The sequence below is a fragment of the Erpetoichthys calabaricus genome, chromosome 1, assembly GCF_900747795.2.
Source record: "Erpetoichthys calabaricus chromosome 1, fErpCal1.3, whole genome shotgun sequence".
NCBI classification, from domain to species: Eukaryota; Metazoa; Chordata; class Cladistia; order Polypteriformes; family Polypteridae; genus Erpetoichthys; species Erpetoichthys calabaricus.
The window spans coordinates 174,784,106-174,800,657 of NC_041394.2; the positions used below are offsets into that span (position 1 = coordinate 174,784,106).

A 16,552-nucleotide genomic window follows, 5' to 3' on the forward strand; every position below is an offset into this window, starting at 1 on the left:
TATAAATTATAATGAATGAATCACAAGGCTGCCAAATATGAAATGCTATATTTTCAGATGTAATCCAACATCCTTCTTGTATCTGTTGAGTAGCAGTTATTTCATTTGTACCTCTAACTAAAATCTTCAGCTTGCATATCCAAACAAATGACAAAAGAAAAACCCTTATTCATTCCATCCATTGTCAAATCCAGTTAATCCAATTTCATACTTTCAGCCTTTTCCAGTTGCACTGGGCATAAGGAAGAAACAAACTCTGGAGGGGATACCAGTCTTCACAGTAGTCATACATTCACAAATGTTCAGTCAGTTTAGCGTCACACATTAGCACCCATATCTTTGCAGATATGGAGGGAAATCCACACCATTGTGCCACCCACGGATGGATCAACAAATGCAATACATTCTCATGTATTTATTTTATTTTTTTAACAAGGTCTAGGATTGGCGATTCTAAATTGGCCCTAGTGTGTGCTTGGTGTGTGGGTGTGTTTGTGTGTGTCCTGCGGTGGGTTGGCACCCTGCCTGGGATTGGTTCCTGCCTTGTGCCCTGTGTTGGCTGGGATTGGCTCCAGCAGACCCCCGTGACCCTGTGTTCGGATTCAGTAGGTTGGAAAATGGATGGATGGATGGATGGATGGATAATCTATTATTGGTCTTTTGAAGGAAAGCATATTTAAGGGTGACTGGTCATTATGTGTGAAGCTGTCTAAAGTTCATGAATTACTGCATGTCTGGTATGGTTGGGATTGTAGAGAAGCAAGGCCTAAAGAAAATCAAAGCTCTATAACTGATTTTACAGATTTTGCACATAGTTTATTTATCTCCTGTCTGCATTTTAAAATGCAAAAATCTTTAAAGTGCAATTAGGATAACATTTTAAGTTTAATTCACACAATTTAACACTTTTTTTCAAGAGTGCTTCATGTAAAGTACTGAGCTGTAATTTTGAATTTCAAAAAGACCATCATATTTACTGTCATACAAATGATTTTATCTATGTATTAGCCATATATTGTAATGGCTCTGTTTAGTAAATATGCTTTAATTTATTTTGGTTAGTTATTTCTTAAAATAAAAATGCATTTCACCAGTGATTTGAGGTGCAGAGGAACCTACAATGAACATCATATTTACTGTCATACAAATGATTTTATGTATGTATTAGCCATATGTTGTAATGGCTCTGCCTAGTAAATATGTTTTAATTTATTTTGGTTAGCAATATCTTAAAATGAAAATGCATTTCACCAGTGATTTGAGGGCAGAGGATCCTACAATAAACATTATTATAATTCATAATTATTCATTCATTAAAATTTATAGTTAAGCAGTCTTTTTCTCTGGTAAAATAAGAGTGACCTTATGTGTATTACATGGTGTACTGGTATTGAAATACTGTATACCATATGAAGATTAAATGTTCAAAACTCACAATACTAAACTGTAAATTAAACCACATATAATACAGGAACTTGGACTGCAAATACAAGTCAAAATGGGAACTGTGTGAACTGACATTGATTAACCTGCCGGAAATAAGGACACCTAAATTAACAGCCAGCAATTAAAAAACATGGACATTTTGACTTTATTTAAGCAGTCTTCTTAAACTTTTAAACTCTGGACTTTAAGTTCCATTTTAAAAATATTTTTGTGTATATTTTTAAATGACTGCTATAGATTGATCTTAAATTCTGTATCTTACCTGACTTGAACCTTGTATCTCTTAGATCATTCTTTTAGAATCTTAAACAGATTGTTACTAATACTTTATTTTGTAATGTAATAAACCTTGGGTAATTAGGATTAGACTATACAAACAGCCTAAGAAAGACAAAAAAGTATTAATTTTTCTTGTAATCATTAATTTGATGTGAAGTTATGCCTTTAGGTTTGGGATGCATTCTGCAAAAAAAGATAAAGCAGAGCAGGAGAGAGAAAGAGCATGGAGAGCAGAGAAGGGAGTAACAAAAGAAGGAGGAGCCCAAAGAAATTGACAATACCTCTGCGGACTGAACAACAATCTGAAACAACTCTGCATCCACACTTTAAAAGACTCCTCTTCCATTATCTGTATTTTCTATATACATTAAGTATTTTAATAAGACTGTTTTTCAAATGCATTTCTTAACCATACTAGTCTCTTTTCAAATATATTTCCTACTTTTGCTACAATCTGTTTTACTGTGTTTTTATTAATGTTGCTTTATAATAATACTGATTTTTATACTGTTTGATTGGGTCAACTTATATATGTCCAAAGACATGCAGGTTAGGTGCATTGGTGATCCTAAATTGTCCCTGGTGTGTGCTTGGTGTGTGGGTGTGTGTGTGTGGGTGCCCTGCGGTGGGCTGGCGCCTTGCCCGGGGTTTGTTCCTGCCTTGCGCCCTGTGCTGGTTGGGATTGGCTCCAGCAGACCCCCGTGACCCTGTGTTAGGATATAGCGGGTTGGAGAATGACTGACTGACTGATAGTTAAAGGAAAAAGGTCTTATTTACTTAATTAAAATTGAGGTAATATAACACAAAAACATTAAAATCACCAGTCAAAGTATTACTGAGAACAAACAGTGCAAGTAGTAATAGAAGTAACAATAATAATAATAATAATAATAATAATAATAGATTTTAATTATACAGTGCGTTTTCCATGCTCAAGTATGTGTAAACCATTTCAAAGTGGCCTACAGGATTTACACAAAAAATCGCACTAAGAACAACAAAACTATTATAATTAGAGCATTTTAAACAGACACTTACCCTTAATGTAAACAAGATATGAATCCAAAGGGAATAAAATACTAATTTACATTTATTTGTTTGGCAGATGCTTTTATGCAAAGTGACTTATAACCGAGGTAAACAAAATCGAGTCACCTTAGGCTAGGGCCTGTTTATTCAGCAAGTGTAGTAGGACAGGTAACAAAAGTTAATTTCCACAAGTGAAAATATGTAATAACTAATACATTTACAATCATAGATTGCAATAGATAAAGCTGTTAAACTTAAGCAACAATTTAACCCTCAATATAAAAGATCACATAGCTGTTTTTTTCTTATATCAATTAGACAGATATTCACAGAACAGATGGGTCACCAATTGCTTCTTAAATGCACTGACGGAGTCAGCAGTATATATGGAGGTGGGTAGCCTGTTCCATCAACTAAGAACTACACAGGAAAATAGCCTGGATTGAGACTTGATACCATGTAGAGGTAGCATAACCGGACGCTGTTCCCTGTGTTTGTTTTTTGAAATAGCTGCCTAAAGACAATTTTTTGTTTTTTTTGCTCCCTCCCTTGTGTCATCACCTGCTCCAACTTCTGCAACCATAGGGCAAGCTGGAGAAGTTGAGGAGCCTGGGTTTGGGCTATCTTCCTCTGTCACCACAGCCATGAGTTCTGTTGTAGCTGCTTTTGTAATGGCTTCAATCCTGTCATCATTGTAGCTGTTTTTGTTTAAACAAACTGTTAACCTGTTTTTACATCATTATACTTTGTGGGCTTTGAACCAGGATAACACCTAAGTGTTAAACAGAAGATAGCAGAATGAAATTCATTTTAAAATGTGTAATAACTTAATATTTTGAAGCTTATGTAGCATTTTATGAACCAATCGTTTCGGGAGCAAGTGTTTTAGCAGATCGAGTAAATCTCTGTGCAGTGGCAAGCAGGATGTGAGGGGAGACAAACTCCGAGCCGCACACATCTAACTATGCAAACGCGCGTGTAAGTGCATCCTTCGCACCATCCTGCAACCCACAGCAAGGATCTTCTCCACCTATAACAGGCATCTCAATCTCCAGTCCTGGAGGGCCGCAGTGGCCACAGATTTTCATTCTAACCCTTTTCTTAATTAGTGACCTGTTTTTGCTGCTAATTAACTTCTTTGGAATTCATTTTAATTGACTTGTTTTTTAAGATTTGTTCCCCTGAATTTATTCATCATTCCTCTGAATTGTTTCATTTCTTTCCTTAAATGGCACCCAAACAGAAATGTAATGAGAAGTGGATGAGCCAGCAGAACACCAACTAAGTCAGGGCCTCAAGCTCCAACCAGTTGCTTAACTACGTGCCGAGTCTTGTTGTTAATTAAACCTGTTCTTTAATTCCATGGCTTGTTTCTGGTCTCATTGTGCAATAGCATACATTTTCAAAATTGTTGACTTTTTTCTTTACTTTTCTAAGAGCAGTGTTACAATGTTTTGGGGACTTGAGCAAAACAAAATTCCTGAGACCTCCACCCTTTTTATTTTCAGATATTGAATGATGGTCACAGTTTTCTGGTCATGTTTTGGTTAATTTGTATCTCATTATTGTTTGGCTACTAATTAAGGAAAAAGAAACAATTATTGGGTCTGATTCTTCAAGAGCAAGTAAATTAAAATGAAGTCAAAAGAAGTTAATTAGCATCAAAAACAGGTCATTAATTAAGAAAAGGGTTAGAATGAAAACCTGCAGCCACTGCGGCCCTCCAGGACTTGAGTTAAAGATCTCTGGCCTATACGTTCGCATTGCAGTAGTCTCTCCTGTTCGGTTATACAAGATAGAGAATGCTTGGACTCTCAAGGTGTGTTTTTAATTGTTTTTTGCAACGTGAGTGACATACTCAATTATTTCAACTCACATATCATTAAAACAATGAAGATATTATAGTAGATAATACATATCTCACACTCCTACTGTACAGGTGCAGATAAGGCTGTACACGTGGGGCACTATAAAGCAGCTGTATTAAGATAAAATTCCACAACAATACACATGGTATTAATTGTTAGAAATGTTGGTGTTAAAAATTTTGACAAACATTTGAAATATGAACAATAGGCTTTACCTAAAGAGTTTTTGTATATTCCTAAAATATCTTCAGCATGTTACTTTACTATCAACAATAAACCTTTTTATAATATTAAATGTTTTAGTTAGTGTTTATTATAAATATTTCCACCTACCTTCTTTTTCTTTTAAATATGAAAAAGTGTACTTGAAATGAAAAATTGAAAACTCTGCTCTGTTCAGTATGAGTCCAGCTTCCTTGGGTGCTTTGAATTTTAATCACAACACATTTAACACTCCTACTCCTCCTAAATATTACCCCGTCGGCCACGTAAAAGATCAATTTGTGCTTCTTTCCAGATTATTAAATGTATCATTAACCACAGTGTTAAATACGATAAAGCTAATTATGCAGCCTTGAGGGATATAATTTTCTATTTTAAGCACTTCACATCTTTTTGACTCCTAATTGAACTTGAATTTTACAGTTTATTAAAATCCGTAAATCACTTGTACAGATGAACTATAATCCTGATAAATCTGATTGTGATTAAAAGATGTTCCTTCTACAACATCTCATATACTTACTTAGTGTCAAGGCCACTGCTAAAAGAATGCCTTTATTTGCAATTCCTTTTTTGTTTATCCCATCTTCTCACCTTAAAACATGACCTTCTGTTGATTACTCCTTTTTAAACCTCATTTGGTAAAAATGTAATAATTATCTGCATTCTGAGAAAGTAAGGTTAGTAGTGTACAGCATTGATAATTAATGCTTTTAAAGATGTACAAATATTAGAAATAGGGCTCAACATAGCCCACCTCCTTGTTTTTCCTATGTATACCGTGGCGCAAGTGTACCTGGCTGTACACCATGCGTGCAAGTATGTATGTGTGCTGGGCCCCTGAAAGTATGAAATGCTCTACTAGGCGACTAAGGGCAGGGCAACCTAACATAGGCTGGAACACCAAAATCTCTTTTTTATATAAAGAGATTACTAGGGAAGACAGAAAAGAGGATTCAGCACCTCCTGACTGATAAAGGGCATGTAATTTCTGGAAAAGAACTTTTGCCACTATACAACCCTTTAACACATCAGTCTCTAAGAGACCTGATCCTTATAGGGTAACTGATGGCTTGGGATAGCAGAGACACTACACAGCAAAATCGCTAGAGTAAAGTTATCTTTGTTAGTGTTAAAGTTACCGTTTAATGTGTATACATGGAAACAGTATACTATGAGTATTGCAGGAGATGATTAGATGTCCCAGATGGTGATTTCTTGCCCAGATGGAATGCCATAGTAACAGAAATTGGAAGGACAGGCTCTCTGACCAGATGGGAGTAAATCTCCTTATCTGGCAGGGAATCTAATACATTAGAAGGACAAAGGGAGACTACAGCATCTGGGTACTGTATCCCCTGATACACTAGGGGGCTGCTTCCCTGGAATTTGTGTCACTGGGCATCATGTGAGTTGAAGTTATGGAATACAGCCTTGTTGGGTTCTTTGGGGGCCACCAGGGGGCACTGGAAAGGGATATAGTCTCTCTTTTGTGGGACTCCCGTCTGACCCAGAAGTGCTTCCTGAAAGTCTTCACAGGTAAAAGATAAAAGGAGCTGCTTCACTTTGATCAGACAGTCGGGAGTGAAGAAAGAGGATTGTTTTCTGTGCTGCTTATAATTTGATTACATTAACCTGTAGATTAAGGTAATCTTTATTAATAAAAGGGACAATATTTGAACCCGTGACTGGTTTGGGTGTGATTGTGTTTGGGGTTTGGAGCTCAGTGATGCCCCCACTGGTTACAATAAACATTAAATGTTAATTTAATATAGGTGATTTTGCTGTTTGGAGACTGCTACAGGAACTGCTAGAATGTTGTTCCTTTAGCAAACGTAGGACAGCCCTGTTACCCTGGAAGTGATACTGGGGCTTTGCCAGAGGTTACCCAGAAATTAGGTTTAAACCTGTCTCATAACCATAAGAAAGATGGGGTGAAGGCTCAAGTAGCAGATAAGGACAATTCACTGTCAAGAGACAAAGAGAGGAGAAGAAAAAGAAAGTAGTTCTATGTATTTGGAATGTGGGGAAGTGTGCCACTCCAGCAGGCAGGTAGGTGTTCAAGGCTCACTTTTGTAAATTCACTATGAATTTGTGGGTTTTCTCTATGAATATCCCTTTTTGAAGTATTATTTTTCCATTAGAGTTATCCTTTTTGGTATCTTCCTCCATGGTAGCTGTAATAAATTATCATCTGTTATGTCTTTAAACATAAAATTACAATGAAAGAGTATTTTTGATTATTTTATAGTTGTCAGAATTTATGATAAAGAAAAAAATATTCAATATCCTTCCAGTATTATCATTGAATTTTGCGTTATTACAGCTGCTTTATAGCGTCCCACATGTACAGTCTTACCTGCATTTGGACAGCTGCTTTAAGCAAAGAGACTTACTAGCTTAGCATAAGCAGACCAAACAGTTAAACTACAACTGTGACCCTCACTGCACTGGAAAGCTTAATTTTCTCAGCAGCTAACCACAATGGTAACCACCCTCACCAGGTGCTCTTAACAATATACCTTAACCCAACCAAACAGTATAAAATCAGTATTATTCTAAAGAAAAATTAATAAAAACACAGTAAATCCAATGGTAGTTAAAGTTGGAAATGTAATTGAAAAGAGGTTTGAAAGTTTAAGAAATGTATTTGAAAAAGAGTCTTATTAAAAATAATTAGGCAGAAAATAAAGGTGTTGGAAGGTGAGTGAGAGAATAATTTTAGGGTAACATAGCATTCAACCTAAAGAAATAGCATAAAGGGTTAATAAATGTCTTTTATAAGTCATTTGGGTGTAAACCAACGAACCATCCATAGTAAAATGTATGCATTGATTGACACTATGTAAATTCAATCGTTCATAAAATGAACCTGAATCTTTTGTTTCTCTAACCATTCTGATCATGCTGTAATAGACTGCTGTGAAAGAGTGCTCCCTGTTCAGCATTATTGAAGAGTAATAAATGACGCAATGATCAGCTTTTCTCCTGCCTGATTACTAACTCAAAAAGGTTTTATCAGACTTGTCATGTTAGTGGATAAGTTTCTTTCTTTAATATGTTTGTTTTCTCTCACATGAGTCTTTTAAAGTCTGGGTGCAGAGTTGCTTCATATTAGTGTTCAGTCCATAGAGGTCCTTGTCACATTTTTTCCCCTTCCACACTTCCCCTTCTCTGTTCTTGTTGCTTTTCTCTCTCTCTTGCTCTGACTTATTTTCTTCCTGATCTGCCCAGCATGCACCCCAAACTTAAGGGCCTAACCACACGTTGAATTAACAGTGATTACAAGAATAATCGAAAAAGTGTTTGTCTTTCTCAGGCTGTTTGTCCATTCTGATCCTAATTAACCCATGTCTAATAAATTAACAGTCTGTTTAAGGATGATCCAAAAGATACAAGGTTCAAGTCAGTAAAGATACAGAATTTAAAATCAATCTGCAGCAGTCATTAAAATATACACAAAATCTGTTTAGCATGGGATTAAAGAGTCCAGAGTTTAAAAGTTTAAGAAGATTTTAAATAAATGTAAAAAAGTCCAGGTGTCCTCATTGCTGGCAGGTTAATCAGGGCTAGTTCACACAGTTCACATTTTGAGTTCTTTTTTCAGTCCATTTTCATAATTATTATATACTAGTCATTTAGCCTGTTACAATAACGGGCGCTAGAACAGTAGTGCATAAACATTAGTAGGAACAGTCTATATTAAATGGCAAGGGACTTTGACCTCATTCTTTTTGTTGGTCGTATTTTTCTTTCTTTCAGCCTTTCTTTTGTTGATGTTTACTTGCTGAGCTGACCATTCTTCGTGGGCTGCTGCTGTGTATTGTGTGTCTTTAATTTTCTGTGACAGTAATACTGTCTTGTACGTCCGTAATATACCTTTAATTTTCTCTGGCGGTAACACAGGCGTGCGCGTCGGTAATATGCCTTTAATCTCCTCTGACAGTAATACTGGCTTGTATGTGGCTGTAATATGAGTCACTGTATTGTGTACCTTTAATTTCCTCTCGCAGTAATACTGGTTTGTATTTCCGTAAAACGCCTGTAACTTTCTGTGACAGTAATATCGCGCATCGCACCGTGCCCCGCACATGCGCACTTCACCAGAAGACACACACACATGGACACCTGGACGCACACAGGGATTTTATTAAAGAGGATATTGATTCAAGGACAGTTCAGCATTGTGAGTTTTGAATATTAATATTTTCATGTGGCTTATTTTTATACCAATACACTTCCATACACCCATTTACTAATCCACTTATTTAATTCTGGGTCACCAGGGAGGGAGTTAATGCTGACTACTTCTATTACAAGGCAGTAACAGCCCTGGATGAGATGCCAGCCCATCATCACCAGACACATCACCAGACCAAACTTTAATTCAGCTACATTGTTTCCATTTAGTTTTGTTGTTTGAACTACACCAGCAAATACTTATTTTAATCTTTGAGTTTTAATCTTTGAACTTAACTTTTTATCTTGTATTCCTTTGGTCACATTCACCACAAGCAACTGTAAAGGTAACTCCTCATGTATACAATTTTATTTTTACTCCTCCACACATGTGCTATCATGTTCACCCCCACACCTCTTTCTTTGTATTTAGAAATCTCTACACTGTGGCCATATCAGTGACAATTAAACCATCTGAACAATAAAGAACATATTTTCTTACGGTGTAGTTTCTATCCATTTTCAAAATGAACATTCATCAGGAATTGTTTCTTCATCCAATCAAAAGCACTTTCAGTTTTAATCTGAGTTACCTACAGTATGTATACAGAACTTTTTCCTTCAGTTGTTTTCCCTTCTCTATTTTTTCCACTTATTGGTGTATTAATCATTTCACTGTCTTATAAAGTCCTACAATAAAATATTGTTAATGTCCATCCATTTAACCACAAACATGATGGCACTTTAGTCCAATAACAGAAATCCACACATATTAACAAACAAAATCCATAAACATTTCTTACTATAAAGTTACTCAGAAGCAGAGTGCCAGTCACAAATAAAAATGTACTTTAAAGTCAATAGCATCAGACAACATGCACAGCATTTTCCCTACATTGTTCAATAAAACACACTGTGCTCAATTAAAAGACCAATTTTATGTGCAGACCTGCATCTAGCAGAACTAAGGAATAGTTAACCTGGATCCAGATGAAAAGTTTTCTTATACAAAGGATAATTGTTAAAACACAACTTAATATAAGACAACTACAAAAGAGATATTATTAACTATAAAGAGAGACTTTGTCAAGAAGCAGAAAAAACAGCTGAAGAGTTTGCAGGAGAGTTGTTCTACTTCATGTTAATCAGGCAGCTCTTCAGGCCTAGAAACAGCCATTGTTCCAACTCAATGCCCCCTTTTTGTTATTACAAGTATTCTACTTCTCTCCCATTTCACATTGGTCTGAGAAGTACATCTCCTGCGTGTAGGAATCTTAGTCTTTTGTCAACTTACTACTATAGTCTTATAGAGAAAGCAGGCAGGTAAACCCCATTTATTAGGTTGTACAGTATATTCATTTTAAATATAACATTGATTTTGTATTTTGCAAGCACTTCCTGTTGCCTGTCATATACTCAGTTATGTGTGGTTTGCTCATGTTTTTGATTTTTGCAATGTGTTTTACCTTGATTCTCTATTTTCCTCCCACATTTCATGTTCAGTTAAGGTCAACTGCAGCACACGATGCTGTTGAAACAAGGTTTGGCCCACCACAATAGGTAATGTTGTTTAATGGAAGGCTTTTGTTTGAAAGCTTTATTTTGCTGTTTGTCATGTGACTTCCACACTACTCTATTTTTTTCATCATATTTACTTTGCATTTGTGATGAGATATAAATTTGGAGAAGGCCTCTACTGTTGACAGCGTGATGAGGCCAGGCATGTCTGTTCAACTAAACAGGTTCTGTTCCCTTAGCTACAAAGTAGGAAAGGCACTTCAGTAACTATACTGTAGTTTTACTCTGGGTTTTTTCACAAAGTCTCAAAGGAACCACCAATGAACAAGTGGTGTGGAAACAGGGACAATAAGTGTATTGAGTATGTTAACTTGTGCTTTCCTTAAATTAAAATAAAATTCTGCATTTTAATAAATTGTTGTTTATCATTGCACCTTGTGAGTGGTCACGTGTTACATGCTGGTTAGACATGTATACAGTAATTTCATGTATTTTGTACACATGGCAGTACTACTACTACATTGTGCTGAAATTAGAAACAAGAGGGCAGGTTGTCATGTTTAAGATGATAGTTCCTTGGGAAGACAAAGTGAAGGAGGTCTGTAAAATAAAGAGCCAAGTATTAGGGTTTCGTTGAAGATTGTCACAGATTAAGTGGCATAAAAAATGCCTGCTCACTGAAGTGAGCTGCAGGCAATTTCCTGGTCAATCCCTCTGTAAGGCTTTCAGTCTAATGAATTTGAGCATGCAAGAGGAAAGCCATCAGATCTAACACAGAAGCAGCAAAGAGGGCCACAAGTTAGCTAAGGATCTCAAGGAGTAATTTGTGAAGGAATGCCACTTAGAAGAAAATTAAGGCCTGGTCAACTCTGATTGGGTTGCCTGCGAGAGGATGTTTGATATTGAAAGACTTGAAACACTCAATGATCCCTGGTAACATCACTGATGATTTGTCTAAGTACATCAGCAGATGTAGTTTTAATCATTATTTTAATGCAACCTTTACCTTGTAAAGTAAAATGTATTATCTGTGTAAACCAGCCCATATCATTATTTATTTTGGTAATGCATGAATAGTGGCTACCATGGTTACTCCTGTATAACAAGACCTTAACAAACACTTTGTTTGGTCTTTATAAGATTGATTAGAATGTCAGTTACGGCACTATACAATAGTGTGTGGTAGAAATCAAACATATTAATTAAAGAAAGAAACTTATCAGGACAAGTATGATAAAACCTTTTTTGAATCAGTAATCAGGCAGAAGAAAATCTTGTCCGTCTGCGTTCTTTATTACTCTTGCAGCAACATGCTGAAGAGGGAGCATCCATCACAGCAGTCTGTTTCAGCTTGGTCAGAATGATCAAAGAAACAGGGGGTAGAGGTTTATTGTATAAACTATTGACGCAGAATGTCAATCAATAAAAACATTTACTCTGGTTGGTTTTCTGGTTTACACCCAAATGACATATAAAATAAAAGTTTTGTCACGCACGCGCGCTTAGGGAGCCGCGGAAGGACCCAAACTGTTATGTGAAACCGCAGGCCAGAAGGGAATGGTGGAGTACTAACCTCTCTCTCTTTGTTTTCGGCAGAAAGAAAGAAACACCACCGCCATGAAGTCGCCTCCAGTAACTAACCACGCAATATCACTTCCGTATTCCCTCTGTCGACCCCTGATGATGTCAACATCCCAGCATCCATCTTGGTACCTTCCCAGCAGCCTTCACTTACATTTCTGGTCCCTCTCCATAAAGATTCCCCCAGTCCGCCATCTTGTTGTCTGATGCATATTGTTATGAACAATTTTTCTGACCTAAAGATTATTATTTACAGTATACGGGGCCGGAAAACCCCAACCCTTTATGCTTGTTGTGTCTTCTTTTTACAGTATATTTTATTATATTCATATTCTTCTTATAGCTTTAGATTTAGCTATTATTCTTGACATTTCTAAATATTTGGCAACTGTCCAATCTTGCGTACAGAACATCTGATTATCTCTTAGTACATTTTGTGTATCTTTGTCTTTTTTGTTCATTTGACCATTGTCTGGTTTCCTGATATGCCTGAACAGGTTTCTGACATTTATTAACCGTTTATGCTATTTCTTTAATATGAATGCTATTTTACCTTAAAATTATTTTCTCACAAGTGGCCACCAATACACAAGTGCTTAAGAAATTCTTTCACTGTACTACATAGTAATAAGGGTCTAACTGATGCACTACACAGAGGGTTAAAGAAGGTAAACTAAAGCTTTCAGTTCAGTACTATGGAATCTCAGTGGGTGAAGCTTTTTGTTCCAAATAAGTAACATAATGTAATGTAACTAGTTTCACCTCTACTTGATTTACCTATTTAATTAGCTGGGCTTTTTTCTCCACCTCTTATTCTGCAATGTGGAAAAGAGCATTAGTGTAAATTTTACATTTCCAGAAAATTTAGGAATATTTATGTTTCTCCATGTCTTTTGTTTTCTTCCTAGTTACCATTTTTCTCGAATTGTTCTCTTAACTGTACCCTTATAATGACAATTAACAAAGTACACATAGTGGCAAAACAACAATGAATGCTCTAAAGCTGCAGCTACTTTAGGGTTCTGACCCACTAGCTTGATCATTATAAATAAAGACTTAAATAACCACAATTCTTAGAAAAGTAGGGTAAACGTTTTCAAAACTATGATAAAAATATGAAATTAACTTCATATAACACATTGGAATGCATGCAATATTTGAATAAATTTAGCAAGCTCAGTTTTGAAGTTTCTGTTGACCAGTCTGTGTAATGCTGTGCTTTTTGCATTGATGCAGGAATTTCAAGCATAGATCCTGGAGGGCTTACTGTGTCTGCAGGTTTTTTCCACACACTTTCTTATCTAGTTTTTCCAAGTACTGCTGCTATTAGCCTTTGTTTGATTTAAACTTAGTTGATATATTCAACTATTTACTGTTTTATTGAAAGATCAAATTTTAGAGAATACGGGAGCAGCTTTCTATGTAATGTACAATCAAATGATTTAACAGGCTACACGGTGGAATTGATGGTGCTAATTTTAGTGCTAGAATGGGTAGAAGAAGTAAAGTCACCAAGGGTATCTGTTCAGATTCCCACACTGCATTAATTTCAATTATAGGAGGGGATTGTCTGTCCAGGCAAGATATGCATTTATATAACAGTATAAATCAGTTGGGAATTTTTATTGAGTTTGTCTGGGTTCCTGCACATGTTGGGGGGGTGAAAAGAAATTAAATTATTGATACATTAGCTAAAAGAGCTGTGGAAAAGGAAACAGTTGAAATTAAAGTAGGAATGGGTTTTAATGAAATCAAAAGTAGAATAAACAGGTCTTACAATTATGACAAAATAAATGGGAAAGAGCTGACACTTGTATACAGTTCATATTAATGTTACTCCTTTTACATATGTACGTAAAAACAGAAGAGAAGAATTAATATGAAGTAGGCTAAGGCTACGTCACTGTGCCTTAAATCAAGGACTGTATTTAATAGGTCGACACGGAGATAGAAACTGTGTAAAATGTGGCTCAAAGGAAACAACTGAACATGGCCTACCTCTCTTTTGAATAAAAAGCACAGGTGAACATTGATTAAAAATCTCTGCAAATCTAAACAAAAAATAATATACGTATTTTTAAAGGATCTTCTGGGGGAAAAATAAATACAAAAAACATATGTTGTTTTCAACTGCCACTTGTTTTGATGGAGCAAGCACAACAAATGTTTTCCTGGACATGTCCATATTGGTTTTCCTAATGTTTTACTGGAATGCAGTCAACTTGGATGTGATGTCATTCCCAGCTCAGACATTTGACTTCTGAGAATGGAATTCAGCATTATTAGTCTCAAGAGCTATGGAGCATAAATGTAGCTGTAAATCATATCAATGAAACTTAACATACAGTAACTGATAGTTGACCGTTTGGCAGCAACCCAAACGCTTAGTGCAGTGGCTGTGAAATTTTTGAACACTTTAAATCAAGCACAGAAATGAGGAGGGCTTGAACATATTGTAGTATCATTGGAGACAAAACAGGAATCCGCTGTTGATTGCAGGGCACCCTAGCAGGCTTGTGGAAAACATGAAAACTCTTTGCGGACACCCCACCAGGTCCAGAATTTCCATTGTGTTGGGGTGTCCACAAGGAGTTTTCATGTTAATATTCAATACAAAACAGATCCTGTCTGCAGTATGTCAATACCCTCTCCTTTGCTTCTTGTGACATTTGAGGCATTACAATAACCTAAGTGAGGCCTTTGTCTTGGTGTGACCCAAGCTTTAAGACTTTGTTGAAGATGACTTGACCATATGTTGTTCCACTAGGATCTTGTTGGGTTAACAGGCACCTAACAAGCTTTCGGGTGTTTGGCAAGTTGTAATGTCTCACTGAACAAACTGGATTACTGGTCAGATGAGAGGAGAGGTTAGGAGCACACGCTGATACAGCATATTGCTGCACCTACCACATGATGAAACCACTCAGGATCCCAGATTGGGACATGAGTGTAACCATGCAACAGGTGACACCTCGACACCACACAAGTTCAGATAGAATGGAACCAGTGTGAGGTTTTTTTTTTTTTATGGTGGCCGGAGTGCCAGTTCTGCCACCAACCCCCAGGTTTTTCCCTGCAGGTTGGAGGGCCTACATGCAGGGCTGGATGCAGATTAATGTCATACCAAGGGCGGAGCAATTGCAGGTTAAGGGCCTTGCTCAAGGGCCCAACAAAGTAGAGTCACTTTTGGCGTTTACGGGATTCGAACCAGCAACCTTCCGATTACTAGTGCAAATTCCTAGCCTCAGAACCAACACTCCGCCCCAGCTGGTCAGATGGTCTACAAAAATTGACAACGTTTATGAAAGTATACATGCTTTAACTATAATTTTCTCATTAATTTATTTCCTTCATCAGAATATTTTGTTCACTCTCTTTAGGTGCCATCTTTCTCCTCCATATTAAATCCAACCTCTTTCCCTTCAAGCCTCGTATAGCTCCCAGCTCTTCATTAGCTCACCTAATTCCTTTCATTAGGGGATTTCATTGGGATATATCTTTTGCTCACTCAAGTTAGATATAATTTCCCTCCTCTTTATTAGATCTTGTCTCTCACATGTAAGAGCACCACCCATTCACCTACATTTAGTCTTGTTACCTTTAATTTGACTGGTGAAACTAATCTCAATCACTTATCCTCTGCCCCCTTTCAGTCTCACCTTTCTTCTCTTTATTCAGTTTTTACTTTATCCTGAATATCTTGACTGACCCCTTCACTCTCCCTGGAGCTGACATCTCTTTCATGGTCTATCAGTTGCTCTCTGCAGTGTTTTTATTCCCTGACCTTACTACCCACTTTCTTAGATTTTGACTGAGCAGCTTTAGATCTACGTAAACACATTATTTTATGAGATTTCACTCCTGTCCTGTTTTTCAGATCTGCTTGCTTTCTTCATTTCCCCCCCATCTCTGCTCTGGTTGGTTTGAATTGCTGCCAAGTTCAGTCACTATGCTGGGATGTGTAGCAGGAATGTTGATTGGCATTCATCTCTGAGGTGCAGTTGGGGGTGCTGGAACAGTAAGAGGGGACGGGCAGAGCTCGATAGCATTTCTTCTTTCTCTGGGTGGCATCCCTTAGCACAGCATGAACTTCAGTGCAAAACAAGTATGCCATTCAGAGTCAATGCTGCATCCAAGAACAAACTCAGGACACCACGGCATTGAGTACACATCGAGTGGGCCATAGCAGTAACCATAAGGTAAGAAAGCCTCAAGAGGAATTAACCTTAGAAATGTCTGTGTAGCTCTGTTATGATAAAGCTGAAATTGGGCACAAATGGGGGACAGAGGATACAGAAGTGAGGCTGAAAGAAGGAGTATAGAGAGCAGAAGCAGCTGTACATTTAGACTCCAGGGGCTGGTCTCTATATAAGTTACCTGAACTTTGTCATGGTGTGCTGCTTGGCAACTGGACCCTACTTTGCTACCCG

General features: G+C 36.9%; 1 protein-coding gene across 1 annotated transcript in view; it reads right to left on the reverse strand.

Moving 5' to 3' along the window:
• LOC114657108 (taste receptor type 1 member 3-like) overlaps positions 1-15,928 on the reverse strand; it is a 34,753-nt gene extending 18,825 nt beyond the window's left edge. The window contains exon 1 of the mRNA XM_051924400.1: positions 15,782-15,928. The gene's annotated coding sequence lies outside the window, so the exon portion shown is untranslated. The remainder of the gene's footprint in view (positions 1-15,781) is intronic.
• Between the last annotated feature and the right edge of the window lie 624 nt (positions 15,929-16,552).